General features: G+C 41.7%; 1 non-coding gene across 1 annotated transcript; it reads right to left on the reverse strand.

Moving 5' to 3' along the window:
• Positions 1 to 3,664: 3,664 nt before the first annotated feature.
• Positions 3,665 to 3,747, reverse strand: Trnal-uaa. The gene has a single exon. It is a non-coding gene; the product is annotated as a tRNA-Leu (tRNA).
• Positions 3,748 to 15,513: the final 11,766 nt, after the last annotated feature.

The raw sequence follows: 15,513 nt of genomic DNA on the forward strand, positions 1-15,513 counted from the left end.
CTGTAGTGTGCAATCTTCTTTTACAACCAGTCAGTTGTGTCCCTGTGACTACCAAACCTGGGTAAAATGCATCCGTGAACACGTTCTTACCACATACCCTAAAGAGGACTCTCAAGGCCACAATGCACAGAATCAGCTGTGAAATATTTCCAGAGGACTTTAAAGTCACTCACTTATTCAGCTGGTGGGGTGTGAGTGCACATAACATTCTAGAGACGTTCTCTTAGGGCACAATTCCCATTGTGAAACTATGGTGAGACCCAGTGCTGACCCTGGACAGAGACAGCTGATAGGGTGGTGCTGAGCCCGACTGACTCATTTCCTGTGTCCCAGTCACAGACCATCACTGCCATCACTGCCCAGGGCAGTCTGCTCACACTGGGATGTCACGCCACACATCTCTCGGCTAACTTCAGTCTGTGTGCAATACTGTTATCTAGCACCTAGGGATTCTATTTCAGTCTGTCTATCTACCTGTCTTTCCTTTCTTCCTTCTTCCTTCTTCCCTCTCTCCCTCCCTTCCACACCTTTTCTCCTCCTCCCTCCCTCCCTCTCTCCCTCCCTCCCTCCCTCCCTCCCTCCCTCCTCCCTCCCCTCCCTCCCTCCCTCCCTTCCTTTTTTTTTTTAATAACCCTGGCTGATCTAAAACTTGCTCTGTGGCCAGGCCAGTCTCAAACTTGCAGAGGTCCGCCTGCCTCTGCCCACAAGTGCTGACTTCAGAGGTGTGCACGTCTGTGTCCATTTGTTTGCACCACCCTTTTCAACGGTGTAAACAGATCACCACCTTGCATGTACTCTGGTAAAAGGTCCAGGAATACTGACATTTGTGTTACTGGAAATTACTGGTTCACAATGGTCTCGTGTCCAGTTATAGGAAATGAATAGCCGTATGCGCTCTGCCTCTTAGGCGGCGTCTCTACAACTACACTATCTTGAGAATCCATTTCACCCCAGTCAGAGCAGCTACCATTAAGAAATCACAAACAAACAAGACAAAAGCTGGGCATGGTGGCCCATGCCTTCTATCCTAGCACTCAGGAGCAGAGGCAGGCAGATCACAGTGTTCAAGGCTAGCCTGGTCTACATACCAAGTTCCAAAATAGCCAGGACTACATAGAGAGACCCTCTCTCTCTCTCTCTCTCTCTCTCTCTCTCTCTCTCTCTCTCTCTCTCTCTCTCTCTCTCTCTCACACACACACACACACACTCAAAGAAATGCTGACTAGACTGAAGGTGGCAGGCCTAACACAATACTGGTGGGAATATAAATTAGTCACAGGTACTATGGAAATAGACAATAGAAGTTACACACATACACAACCCTAAAAATAGAATTATCACATAGTATACTACTCCCGGGTATTTACTGAAAAAGTCTAAGCCAGCAACCACAAAGACACATGCACAGACATTTTGGATTTTTGTTTGTTTGTTTTGTTGTTGTTTCGACAGGGTTTCTCTGTAACTGTGGAGCCTGTCCTGGAACAAGCTCTGCAGACCAGGCTGGCCTAGAACTCAGAAAGACCCGCCTGTCTCTGCCTTTGCCTCCTGCCTAGGATTAAAGGTGTGTGCCACCACCACCCAGCACAGATATGTTTACTGATGCAACCCCCCCACAACAACCAAGGAGAGAGGGCAGGCAGCCTAGGTATTTAACGTAGATGAGTGGATATAGAAAATTCAGTATACATGCCCAGTGGAGTTTTACGCAGCCATATCCAAGGACAGAATTATGCCATTTGCATGAAGAAAGATGAAATTGAAGATCATGCTAACTAAAATATGACAGTTCAGAGAGACAGATATCATAGGTTCCAATGTAATGTGGAATTACATTGGAAAATGGATATATATACACACACACACATCATTTCCAATGTTAATATGTGTGTGTGTGTGTGTGTGTGTGTGTGTGTGATCTGAAAGTGGAGGGAACAGTGTAAGGGAAGAGGAATGGAATCGAGTTGGGGTGGCATGGGGTGGGGCAAGGCAGGAGTGAATACAAACAAATCACATGACACATGTTTGAACTTGTTATGAAAGGCATCATTTTGTGCTATAAATATGCTAATAAAAATGTTAGTGCTTGAGGCATTAAAATTTACTTCGTTTGAGTAATAAGCCCATGCATGAGGTGCATAGCCTGACTAACTGACTAATTGAAACTGTGTCTCAAAAATGGGAAACAGGCTGTGTGGGGTTGAAGAGATAGGTCCGCAGCTAAGAGCACTTGCTGCATCCAGGGATGTGGGTTTGGTTCCTAGTGCCCACGTGACACTTTAGGAACTATATGTCCAGTGCCAGGGGACTCATGGCTTCCTCCTAAACTGGCACCAGGCACCCATGCAATGTACTTACATACATTCAGGCACACATGAGCAGACATAAAATAAATGGGTAAAAGTGGAAAGCGAAAGAAGCTAATCAAAGTCCCCAGGCGCCAACTTACTACTGGGGATTAAGAAAGCTTCTTGTGTAGAAGTCTTCAAAGTGACCATGATATCTGTGTCTTAACATACCCTTTAACTTCATAATCATCTTCAAAGTTTGAAAAGCAAACGTTTAATTGAAACAGAGTTCAATGAAGCCATTGGGGTTTATACAATTATAACAATGCTCATGAAACCTTATCTCAGAGATGAATGATTCTATTTAAAGGAAGTTTATTTATCAAAGATTATTTATCAAAGGTGGGGGAGGGGGAGTGAACCTTCTGTCTGTGGTTGACACTGCCCTAATCTCCTAAACAGAGTTAGTAAAAAAAAAAAAAAAAAAAAAAAAAAAAAAAAAAAAAAAAAAAAAATAACAGGTTTATCTAAACAAATAAATTTACCTCAATTTTACCAGTAGGCGTCACTGTTTAAATATACTGATCACACTTCCCATAGAGCTCTGAGCTGAGACTGGAAAACCAGATACATCATTCTGAACACCAGCCTTTCGATGCAAAGACAATTTCTACGACTCCAGATAACTGAATGGGGCCTGAAGATCAGATGGAAATAAATGATCAATGCTAATGATCAGTGTTTCCTAAGTTTTATGTTTGTATTGAGGGATTTAATCACTGTCTTATTTTCGATTTACTCAAAGGCTGGAGAGTTCCTTGAGCCGCACCTACACATTCTGTTTAGGATCGTAGACTGCTTTGATTAAAAATACTTTTTAAAAAAAATAGGGAAAAAACCCCAAAATATTTCAAATTCTGGGTCTTCAGAATAATGGTACCTACTTGGAGTTAACTGAAGGGTGGGTTGCGTGTGAACAGGTTAAACTTTGGAGATTAAAAAAAGAAAGAAAAAGGAAGGAAGGAAAATACAAAAGAAGGGAGTGGAGAATGGGGACAGAGGCAGAGAACGGCAGAGGCAAACTTGCTTTTTCTTTCTTTGGAAAAGCACTTTTGCAAAAACTTGGTTGGTACCAGGTCTCCCCGCCGCCTCCTCCGGCCAGGCAGAGTCAGCTAGCCGAGGTCTACAGTCCCCTGCGTGCACGGGTCCCCGGAGACTCGGTCGCCTCACGGAGGGAAAACTAGCCTTATAGCAGCACTCTACTAAGGCTTTAACTGCATTTCTTCCAATTGAAAATTTGATTTCTAATATTTCAAGAAATCTGGACCTAAAAAAAAAAAGCATTATCTTGAGGGAGAGAACAAAAACAACACTTGTACCAGGAGTGGGGTTCGAACCCACGCAGACATATGTCCATTGGATCTTAAGTCCAACGCCTTAACCACTCGGCCATCCTGGTGCCGGCGTGCACTACTGGTTCTACGCTTCCTACAAAGCGTACAATAACCGCCCCCCCCTCCCCCCCGCCCTTTTCTTTTTTCCTGCTTTTTCTTTTTTTCTTTGAGGCTGTTCCCGCGCGGGCTGCCTTGCGCTCCCGGCTTTCCCCGCCCAGCTACCGAAGCTCGGTGGCTGCCGCTCGGGTTTCCTGTCGCCGCAGCCGCTCGCTGTCGCCCTGAGTTCTTAGCGGCAACGAAGGAACTGCAACTGCAGGAGCAGCGCTTGGGATCCGGCGGGCGGGCGAGCGTGCGGGGGGCTCGTGGGCTTCCGCGGGCGCCGCACACAAACTCCACCGCTAACTTCTGGGCTCAGAGCGGCCTTGTGACCTCGGGTGGCGTGGGGACGGGCCCGCAGGGCGAGCTTCGGTGTCTTTATTCTAAATCGAAGGAGGTGCTGGCGCCCTGCAACTGGGCGCCGCTTTCCTTTCCCGCCCGTGGGGCAGGACGCAGCGGAAGGAGGCTTTGGAGACGGCTGTGCGAGCAGGGTAGTGCGGCTCAGTCCCCATTTCCTTCCCTGGTGGCTGCAGGCACTGACCCCTTTGCGCAATCCCGTTTCCTGCCACCCATACGGGCTCACCTAGAGGGCCGTCTGCCCTTGTTTTTAACTTGTTCCGTGTTCTACTTTCGTTTTTGTTGTCATGAGAAAACACCCTCAACTGAAGGCAATTTGGGGGCAGGGGTTTATTTGCTTTACACTGGCCGTCACCCAGTCAATATCCCAGGGCCCAGGCTAGGTGTTCTCCATTAGCAGGTAGCTGGTGGCTGAGCCTTGCACGGACCACTCCACCTTGTCCCCCGCCAAGGCCCTGTTCATTACAGGGCCGGTGACTTCTGTCTTTGACTATGAATTTACATAGATCTGTCTGCTTCTGCCTCCTGAGCCACCCGAATGTGGCTTCTTCTGTGTTCACTATATCCTTCAAAGGTGGGGTCCGGGGACCCTGGCTGGGATCAGGTGGTGTTCTCTAACTGCTGAAAGTCAGAATTCGGTGTGTTTATTAGGTACAGCAGAGGTGAAGGGGTTAACTAATCATGGTAGGTGGTCCCTGTAGGTGAGTTGTCTGCTTGTTTTTATACACAGTGGTCAGCTATAAACACAGTCGGACCTCATAAAAAAAATTAAAAAAAAAAAAACTGCCTTTCTTTCGAGCCTCAGCCATATGGGTAATGGCTTTGCCAAATTGTTCCCTGGGTCAGAGGCCTTGAAGTCCTTGGCAAGGCCACATCCAAGTCAAAATACACATTCACTCTGGACTTCACTTCCTCTGCCCCCTAGAGCTGAGCATATGTGAAGTCAACCAATCCTGTTGGTGCGCAGCTCTGGGACCTCTCTGATAGATGCTTTAAAGAGATACATGGACCGAAGCTCCCAGAGACAGAAAGAAACTCTACACCTGTATTAAAGACTCTACAGGGCTAATTGAATAATTGATTATCTTGGGCTATATTTAGCCCCCTTAATAGCTGCTCATTGCCCACCTCTGCGTTCGACCTAATATCCTTGTGACCATGAGTGAATCCGTTTGAAATGTGCTAGGACCACTAGACTCCACCAGCCCAAGAGCTAAGAATAGCATCAGATACCATCTGAAACAAACAGCAAAGATTCCGTGCGTGGTAACAATAGTCTCTCTGCTATTCCCATCAGTGTTTATGAAGTATCTGGTTTATGACTTTCTTTTCTTCTCTAATTAAAAAAATACTTCACCAACTCTTACCACATTGGAACATCATATTCAAAGTAACACAAATCTATGGCCATTCAGATTTGACTCTAGAATAAATTATCTTATTCCCTTTAAAGTGAGTTCTGTGTTTTTGCATCGATATATATATATGGTTACTGGGGACAAGCTACAAGAAGCAGGGAGGATTCAGGCTTTGTGGTGTGTATCTATGATCTCAGTATAGTCATGATCTGTATAATAGCCTTTCCACCAGGGTAGCCTAAGAAACAATGATCTCATAAGGTAGAATGGAGTCACAGTTCCTGATGATCAGGTGCAGGGTGGTTGCTGCAGGACGGCGTGGGAATCCCTGAATCGGTGGCGCTGCTGGTGTGATACTCTCTGGCTCTGCCAGTGGTACCCTACTCCTCTAGTTACACGCAGCATTAATAAAAACAATAAACCGCTACTTTACGGCATCGTGTTTTTATTTTCTGTATAGCTAAGTACTCTGGGTTAGCAGCTTATTGTTTTTATAATTTTTAAATTGATGTTAAAATTAGTGTGCAAAGCAAAGAATTTCATCGTAGCATTTTTATAAAGCACATCGCTCTTCTCAATGGCCCTTCTCTTGTGACCCATGACCCTCCACTTCCCCCAAGTAGTTCCTCCTTCAGTTTTATCTCAGATGTATTTTATTGTTCTTTTTCCTTCCCTCTCTCTCTCTGCCCTAAAACCTCTTCTTCCTCTCTCGTGGTTCCCCTTCTACCTCTCTCTCTCTCTCTCTCTCTCTCTCTCTCTCTCTCTCTCTCTCACACACACACACACACACGCATGCGCACACACACACACTGTGGGGAGAAAAGAGATTAAATCTAGAGTCTGCACATAAGAGAAAGGCTGTGTATTTATCTTTCTAAGTTTAGCTTATTTCATATAGCGCAGTGTTCTCCAGTATGCTGGTTAGTTTTTGGTTTTTGGTTTTGGTTTTTGTCAACTTGGACACAAGCTAGAGTCATCTGCTGAGTGAGCATCATTTGAGGAAAATTCCTCCATCGGATTGGCCTGTAGACAAGTGTGTGTGGAGTTTTCTTGATTAATGACTTAATTGATTATGTGAGAGGGAGTGGCCCATTGTGGTAACAGGTCGAGTGGTCCTGGGCTGTTAGGAAAAGGAAGCTGAGTGAGCCTTGGGAACAAGCCAGCAAGCAATACTTCTGTGCGGTTTCTGTTTCAGTTTCTGTCTCCAGGTTCCTATCGTGAGTTCCTGCCCTGACTTCCCTCAGTGATGAACTGTGACGTCTAAACCGCACAAACCGTTTCTTCACTCAGTTTCTTCTGGCAGGGGTTATTACAGGAATATGTTCGGTCCAAAGCGGGTCCCCCAAATGGCAGTACTGTTGACAACGTCCTGAATGACAGTCTGGGCTCAGCTCAGGATGGACTCTGACTGGCTAAATTTGGTAGCTAATAAACAAAAACCTCAGTGCAGCATTGCTCAGAAATCTTGTGACTCAGGTTTGTTTGCCGGTTGCTTCTAGCTGGCAAGATTCTACATCCAAAGTGGGCCCCCAAAATGGCAGTGCTGTTTTTTTTGTTATTATTATTTTTGAGAAAGGTCTTCATGTAGACCCTCAATGTAGCCAAGGATGACCTTGATATTCTGGTCTACCATCCATGTACTGGGATTACAGGCCTGTACCCCCATGTCCAACTTTATGTGATGTTGAGATCAGCTCGAGCCTTTGTGTGCCCTAGTAAGCACTCTGCCAAGCAAGCTACATCCCTGGTCTTTCAGGCCCTTCTCGCACCACAAAGATTAAGGTGAGAGCAGTTTGCAGTCGGAGGAAAATGGGCGTGGCATGGGTACCAGCTGGCTTCTTGCGCTGTCAACACAGAAAGCATCTTGTGTGATGCTGAGACAATGAGCCCGTCTTCTCTTTACCAGGGCTTGGAAACTGTCAGGAAAAAGTAGCAAAGCATGAAATGAACAAAATCACCTAAGAAGAGGAAGTGCTAAAGGACGGAATCCAGGGCCTCCATGCCGAAAGGAGGCAAGCTCATTATAAGGAGGCCGATTCCTTCCAGTACTGTGAAAGAAAAGTGAGGTATTTTACCAAGAGCTGGGGAGCAATAAGTAAGTGTCCCTTCCTCATTTCCTCAGTAACTTTAATCTAGATGCTGATTATTGCAAAAGGCGTGTGTACATATGCAGCTTAGTTCACAGCAGCTCCTGCCAGCCAAGCCCACGCACTGTGCACTCTGAGGCCTCTTCCCTTGGGCTGATCCATCAGGAGTTGCTAATACAGTTTCAAATGTGTGCATATTTACCGTTGCTATTTTATTTTGCAAATTTGAAGGAGAAGTTCAGTTACTCCATCGCTCCACAGTAGAACTCTGATCTACAGGTTTTCTTTTGAGGTTTGAACCACAGTATTTACTTTGTACTTAAGGTTTTATGACTTAATGCTTTGAGAACAATGCATGTTTGTATCGTTTATTTTTTCTTCCAAATTAAAAAGTAGGGCAAATACGGAAACAATAGACTAAATAGAATTGACACCCTGTTCCCTTCCTGTTTCATCCATCAGAGAGCAGTGTGGTGGGGAGGAGGTGATGGTCAGAATAGCTTTGATAATTTAGCCTCTTGCAAATCTCTGCAGGCCTTTACACTGTCTATTGGTTTAGTTAATTACTTTATTTGCAAAAAAATATGTGGAGTGCCCCTCCACAGGAATGTCTGCTTCTCTGTTTCATTTTTCAGTTCCCCTCTTCTAGGTTTGACTCATCTGCTTGGGGTAAACCTAGAAGGATCTAGGATTCTCTTGCCTTTCTATAGAAAACCGATTTTCTTTTGTTCTTTTTTCTAAGCACTCTGCCACTGAGCTACATCACACACACATATATGTATGTATAAATATGTGTGTGCATTATATATGTGTGTATATTCTATCTATGTAATCTATTTTCTGACACTTTTTTTCCTTTCTTACGTCCTCTTGTAAATATTTATTATGAGATTCATTCCTCCCTCCCTCCTCCATATCCCAGGCTTACCTGGAACTCACTACATAGTCCAGGTTGACTTTAAACTCATGGTAATCCTCCTGCCTGAGTCTCTCAAATGTTGGATTGACAGGCATTGGTCATGGCACTCATCCCTTTCTTTTATTTGAGACACTAATTCATTAAGACCACTGGGTTATCTTTAAAGTATTCGCTCCAAGTTGCTTTAACTGGTAGCCACAAGAAAAGGAGGGGTCTGTCTAGGTTGCAAGTCCTGCACTGCATGCTGCGGGTTCATTTTTAATGCCATACCAAGAAAGGAAGCTGTGAGTGCAGAGACTGCGGTTTCCCACTGGAACAGAGAACTCCCTCAACAATTACCTTGAACACTGATAATGGCTGGTACAGGAAGTCCTTTTGATGAAGTGTAGAAAAAGGGATTTTTGAATTTCCTTGATAGTTGGCTTTCTTCTCCCAAATGCATGCTGTAACACCTTACCACTAAGTGACATTTCTTGTTTGACTGGCTACACCCAGCCCCCACCTCCCTGCTGCCCCATCAACCAGATTGCAAAGTGTGGCTGAAGATTATGAAGAGACCATGTCACTATGTCCATTTAAGGGAGCATTGCACCAGGGCAAACCACAGGGCAAGGCAAAGAATGAACTAGTCAAACATTCCTATGTGCAAGAGAGAGCAAGAAAAATTCCTGGGTCTGTCACGTGGAGGCTAAATAACTCCTTTTTAATGGGGGTGACATTCCTTGGACTGCCCTCTCCTTTGTGAGGACTCTGATTGCTGCTTGAAAGACAACTGCCACCCAAACATCTGTCTGTGCCTCAAAGCCCAGCTGAGTTCTCCCATTAGCAGGTATAGCTCAGGATCCTCCTCCATCCATTCCTTACTCTTTAGATCCTGCAGACAAGCAATGGCTTTGCAACTATTTAATTCACAGATGCATGAATTGCAAATGAAAAAATTACATTGTGTGTATGTGTGTCTATGTATATGTGCCATGCCTATGTTGAAGGCAGCATGTGAATGTCAGAGATCAGTTTATGAGAGGTGATTCTCTCCTACCATGTGAGTTCTGGGAACTGAACTCAGGCTTGGTAGTAAGTGTGTTTACCCACTGGGCTACCTTGCAGGTTCCTGATAGGTATTCTGGCACTAACAAGCTTTGTGGGTTTAAGCAGTCTATGTGGGATGCCTGGGGCCGGAATACACACGGGAATGGACTGGTTTCTCAGGCGATTCTCACATGCATCTTCAGTGATGTTATTTAAGGACTAAGGGCTACAGCTACTGACCTGAAACATAGCCATTCACAACTGAGAGCAGGCAGTCAATTATTTTGCATAAATTAACTCATGACGGATGCTATAAAATGATCTCACACTAGTTCAGAATTGAGTATAATAAAGGGCTATTCACAGATCACAGTACTCTGCATGAACGGGGAACAGAACCCGAATCCAGAGGCCAGGAAAGAGAGAAGCTTTACCTAGGCATTTATAAGAGGCCACACTCAAGTGGCCTGGTGTCTTAAAAGGCTACTAGCTGAAGGAGTTCCACAGTGCCTCCCCCTTTAGTTTAAATAAGAGAGTTCTAAGCCTAATACAAAACTATATATAATAAAAAACAAATATTAAGTATAAAAATTAGAATTACAATCACCATAAACAATATCAAACAAGAACTATAAATTATTCTGGCCAGCAGGATACGAAAGGTGGTCCCTGATAAACCTAGGGGAGAGGAATGGAGGGGCAAGAGACGTGAAGAATGACGGCAAGACAGGATTTCTGATCAAACCGCCAAGTTTATTATTCTCAGAAGCTGTTCTATAGCAAACGGACAAGGAGGGAGGGAAGGGGTGTCAGTTCTGCTGGAATTCAGGCCTGGAGGCATCCCTAGCTGATAGGTAAATACTGAGGGTCTGTGATTGTTGACTAACAAAGGAAAATGCTAATTGTTTCTCAAAGCCTGGGGCCTGCAGGTCTCACTAGGCTAATGTCCTAGGTCAGGAATTTTCCTGCAAAGGTGAATATCTTACTTGTGAACTTAAGATGGCTGTAAACAAAATGCAGATCTCAAAATACAGGTCTTTGCTTCTGGCAATAAGTTAAATATTTCAATAATTATCCTATCCTAAGGAATCTATGTCTTGTATTAGAAATAGATTAGCCAAGTTGTGAGAGGAAAGTAACTATGACTAACTATCTAGTCTTCAACCCCATTCAAGATCTGAGAAGGGAAATAATATTACTTGAATAGATAGGAAGTACAATCAAGTAACTTCCAAAATGTGCAATAAATGACAGACAACTGGCTACTTGGGCAATCACCCAAAGTCTCATTTACAACATTGGAGCAACCTACTTTGGCTAAGGCCTAGACCATTTTCAGGGGTAAAAAAAATTTTCAGAACCAACTTGCCCTGTCTTGGCAAGATTTGGCAATATTTTTTTCTTGTATCTTGCTTGTCCTGTCTGACACTGTGCATTTTGTCAGTGGTCAAGGCATGGTTAGTTCCTTGCCCAAAGGTCAGTTTAGCCAAGAAGAAAACAAGCTCCAAGTGGAGTGTCTTCAGCACTCAAGGATTTCTTGGGAATAGATTGGTGATGCCAGGAGCAATTGTGTCTCACATCAAAAGAACCGTAAGTTTTTGAATGCCATATTCTTCAGTTCTTTGAAGTGGTTGAAAGTTACCTATCTATGTGGAATACAATCTCTGTGTATCTAAAGAACCTGATTAGTCTAACTATAAGTATGAAAAACATGGATAACTAGAAACCTATATTATTTAATATCTATATAAATTAAAAACTAAGACTTCATATTAAAATATTCAACAATCTTTAAACAACTGTGCAGCAAATGAGGACAATGACCTCAAAATGTAAACAGTGTATAAATATCTTGATCAGAGGTAGAAATGTAGATATGGGTCTGTTTTCATCCTTCTACATGTTGATATCCAGTTATGCCAGCACCACTTGTTAAATATGCTATCTTTTTTCCATTTGAATTTTTTTGCTTTATTATCAAAGATCAGGTGTTCGAAGATGTGTGGATTGATATCTGGGTCTTCTGTTCAGTTCCATTGGTCCTCCTGTCTGTTCTTATGTTCTTACAGGCTGTTTTCAGTACTGTAGCTCTGTAGTAGACTTTGAAGTCAGGGATTGTGATGCCTCCAAAAGTTCTTTTGCTGTACAGGAATGTTTTGGCTTTCCTGAGTTTTTGCTTTTCCATATGAAGTTGAGTACCGTTCTTTCAAGGTCTTTGAGGAATTTTGCTGGGATTTTGAAAGGCATCGCATTGAATCTGTAGATTGTTTTTAGTAAGATTGCCATTTTTACTATGTTAATTCTGCCTACCCAAGAGCATGGCAGATCTTTCCACTTTCTGGTGTCTTCTTCGATTTCTTTCTTCAAAGATTTAAAGTTCTTATCATACAAGTCCACTTGTTTGGTTAGAGTTACTCTGAGATATTTTATGGTATTTGTGGCTATTGGGAAGGGTGTTGATTCTCTGATTTCTTCCCCAGCCCTTTTTATCATCTGTGTACAGGAGGGCTACTGATTTTTTTTTAGTTAATCTTGTATCCTACTACATTGCTGAAAGTGTTTATGAGTTGTAGAAGTTCCTTGGTAGAATTTTTGGGATCGCTTATGTAAACTATCATATCATCAGCAAACAGTAAGAATTTGACTTCTTTTCCAATTTCTAGCCACTTGATCTCCTTTTGGTGTCTTATTGCTCTAGCTAGGGTCTCAAGAACTATATTGAATAGATATGGAGAGAGTGGACAACCTTGTCTTGTTCTTGATTTCAGTGGAATCGCTGGGAGTTTCTCTCCATTTAGTTTGATGTTAGCTGTTGGCTTACTGTATATTGTCTTAATTATGTTTAGGTATGTTCCTTGTATCCCTGCTCTTTCTAAGACCTTTATGATGAAGGGATGTTGTATTTTGTCAAAAGCTTTTTTTGGCATCTAATGAGATGATCCTGTGGTTTTTATTTTTCAGCTTGTTTATATTGTGGATTATGCTGACAGATTTTTGTAAATTGAACCATCCCTACATCTGTGGGATGAAACCGACTTGATATGGTAGATGATGGTTCTGATGTGTTATTGGATTTGATTTGCCAGTATTTTATTTAGTATTTTTGCATCAATGTTTATGAGTGAGATTGGTCTGTAATTCTCTTTCTTAGGAATGTCTTTCTGTGGTTTGGGTATTGATGTAGGTGCGTCTACCATCTATCTGTTGTTTCATTGGTTAATTAATAAATAAAACTGCTTGGCCTGATAGTCAGAACATAGGTAGGCGGGGAAGACAGAACAGAATGCTGGGAAGAAGAGAAGTGAGTCAGATGTGATGAAGCTCTGACCCAAGATGGACGTAGGCTAGAATCTTCATGGTAAGCCACCACCTCATGGTGCTACACACATTAATAGAAATGGGTTAATCAAGATGTGAGAGTTAGCCAGTAAGAGGCTAGAGCTAATGGGCCAAGCAGTGTTTAAATGAATACAATTTGTGTGTTGTTATTTCGGGGCATAAGCTAGCCAGGCGGTGGGGAGCTGGGTGGGACCAAAAGCAGGCCTGCTGGCAGCTCCTTCTACAGGGTATCAGCATAATTACAGCCTGATAAAAAGAGTTTGGCAATGTTTCTTCTGTCTCTATTGTGTGGAATACTTAGAGGAGTATTGGTATTAGTTCTTCTTTGAAAGTCTTGTAGAATTCTGAGCTGAAACCATCTGGTCCTGGGCTTTTTTTTATTGGGAGACTTTTGGTGACTGTTTCTATATTTTCAGCAGTTATAGTTCTGCTTAATTTGCTTATCTGGTCTTGATTTAATTTTGGTAAGTGATATTTATCCAGAAAGTTGTCCATTTTCTTTAAGTTTTCCAATTTTGTGGAGTACAGGTTTCCAAAATATGACCTGATGATCCTCTGTATTTCCTCTACATCTGTTGTTATGTCCCTTTTTTTTTTCATTTCTGAATTTGTTAATTTGGATATTCTCTCTGCCTTTTGGTTAGTTTGGATAAAGATTTATTTATTTTGTTGATTTTCTCAAAGAACCAACTCTTTGTTTCATTGATTCTTTGTATTGTTTCTTTTTCTTTCTATTTTGTTGATTTCAGCTCTCAATTTGATTACTTCTTGCCATCTAGTTCTCTTAGGTAAGTTTGCTTCTTTTTCTTTTAAAGTTTTCAAATGTTCTGCTAATTCACTAGTGTGGGATTTTTTTCCAGCTTCTTTATGTAGGTGTTTAGTGCTATGAACTTTCCTCTTAACTTTCATTGTGTCCCATAAATTTGGGTATGTTGTGTGGTCATTTACATTGAATTTTAGGAAGTCTTTAATTTCCCCCATTTATTTCTTCCTTGACCCATTGATGATTCAGGTGAGCATTGTTTAATTTCCATGTGTTTGTGGGTTTTCTGAAATTAGTATTGCTGTTGACTTCTAGTTTTAAACCATGGTGATCTGATAAGGGACATTGAGTTATTCCATTTTTTTTTGTATTTGTTGAGGTTTATTTTGTTACTGAGTATGTAGTCAATTTTTGAGAAGGTTCCTTGAGGTGCTGAGAAGAAGGTATATTCTTTTCTGTTTGGATGGAATATTCTATAGATGTCTGTTAAGGCCATTTGAGTCATAACATCTGCCAGTTCTCTTATTTCTCTGTTCATTTTTTTGTCTGATTGACCTGTCCAGTGGTGAGAGGGGAGTGTTGAAGTCTTCCACTATTGGTATGTGGGGTTTAATATATGATTTAAGCTTTAGAAGTGTTTCTTTAACATATGAGAGTACCTTGTATTTGGGGCATAGATGTTCAGTATTGAAATATCCTCTTGATGGAGTTTTCCTGTGACTAATATGAAATATCCTTCTTTGTCTCTTTTGACTGATTTTAGCTTGAAGTCTATTTTCTTAGATATTAGGATAGCTACACCTGCTTGTTTCTTAGGTCCATTTGATTGGTATATTTTTTCCCAACCCTTTACTCTGAGATGATGTCTGTCTTTAAGGTTCAGATGTGTTTCTTGTATGCAGAAGAAGGATGGATTCTGTTTTCATATCCAATCTGTTAGCCTGTGCCTTTTTATAGGTGAGTTGAGTCCATTTACATAAAGGCATATTAATGACCAGTGGTTGCTATCTCCTGTTAATTTAGTTTTCATTGTTGGTGATGTTAATTTGTGCATTTTTTCTTCTTCAGGATTTGATGTTATGAGATCATCAATTGTTTTTTTATTGTTTTGTTTTGTTTTGTTTTGTTTGATATAGCCATATTCCTTGGGTTGAAGTTTTCCTTTTAGTATTTTGTGTTGAGCTAGGTTTGTGGCTAGGTATTGGTGAAATCTAGATTTGTCATAGACTATCTTGTTTTGTTCTTCAGTGGTGATTCACAGTTTTGCTGGGTATAGTGGTCTGGGCTGGCATCCGTGATCTTTCAATGTCTGCATAATGCTTAACCATGACCTTCCGGCTTTCATTGTCTCCAATGAGAAGTCAGGTGTAATTCTGGTAGGCCTACATTTATATGTTACTTGGCCTTTTTCCTTTGAAGCTCTTAATATTCTTTCTTTACTCTGTATGTTTAGTTTTTGATTATTATGTGGCAGGAGAACTTTTTTTTTGATCTAGTCTATTTGGTGTTTTGTAAGCTTCTTGTATCTTCATAGGCATATCTTTCTTTGGGTAGGGAAATTTTTTTTTGTACCTTTGAGTTGAACTTCTTTTTTTTCTGTACCTATTATTCTAAGATTTGGCCTTTTCATATCCATATTTCATGAATATTTTTGGTTAAGCTTTTGTTAGATTTAATGTTTTCTTTAACTGATTAGTCTATTTCCTCTATTGTATCTTCAGCATTTGAGATTCTCTCTTCTATTTCTTGTATTTTGCTGTTCATGCTTGTGTTTGTGGTTCCTAATCCTTTTCTCATGATTTCTGTTTCTATAATTCCTTTGGCTTGTGTTTTTTTTTATTGTTTCTATTTTAGTTTTCAAGTCCTGGATAGTTTCTTTTATA

The sequence above is a fragment of the Arvicola amphibius genome, chromosome 8, assembly GCF_903992535.2.
Source record: "Arvicola amphibius chromosome 8, mArvAmp1.2, whole genome shotgun sequence".
NCBI lineage: Eukaryota > Metazoa > Chordata > Mammalia > Rodentia > Cricetidae > Arvicola > Arvicola amphibius.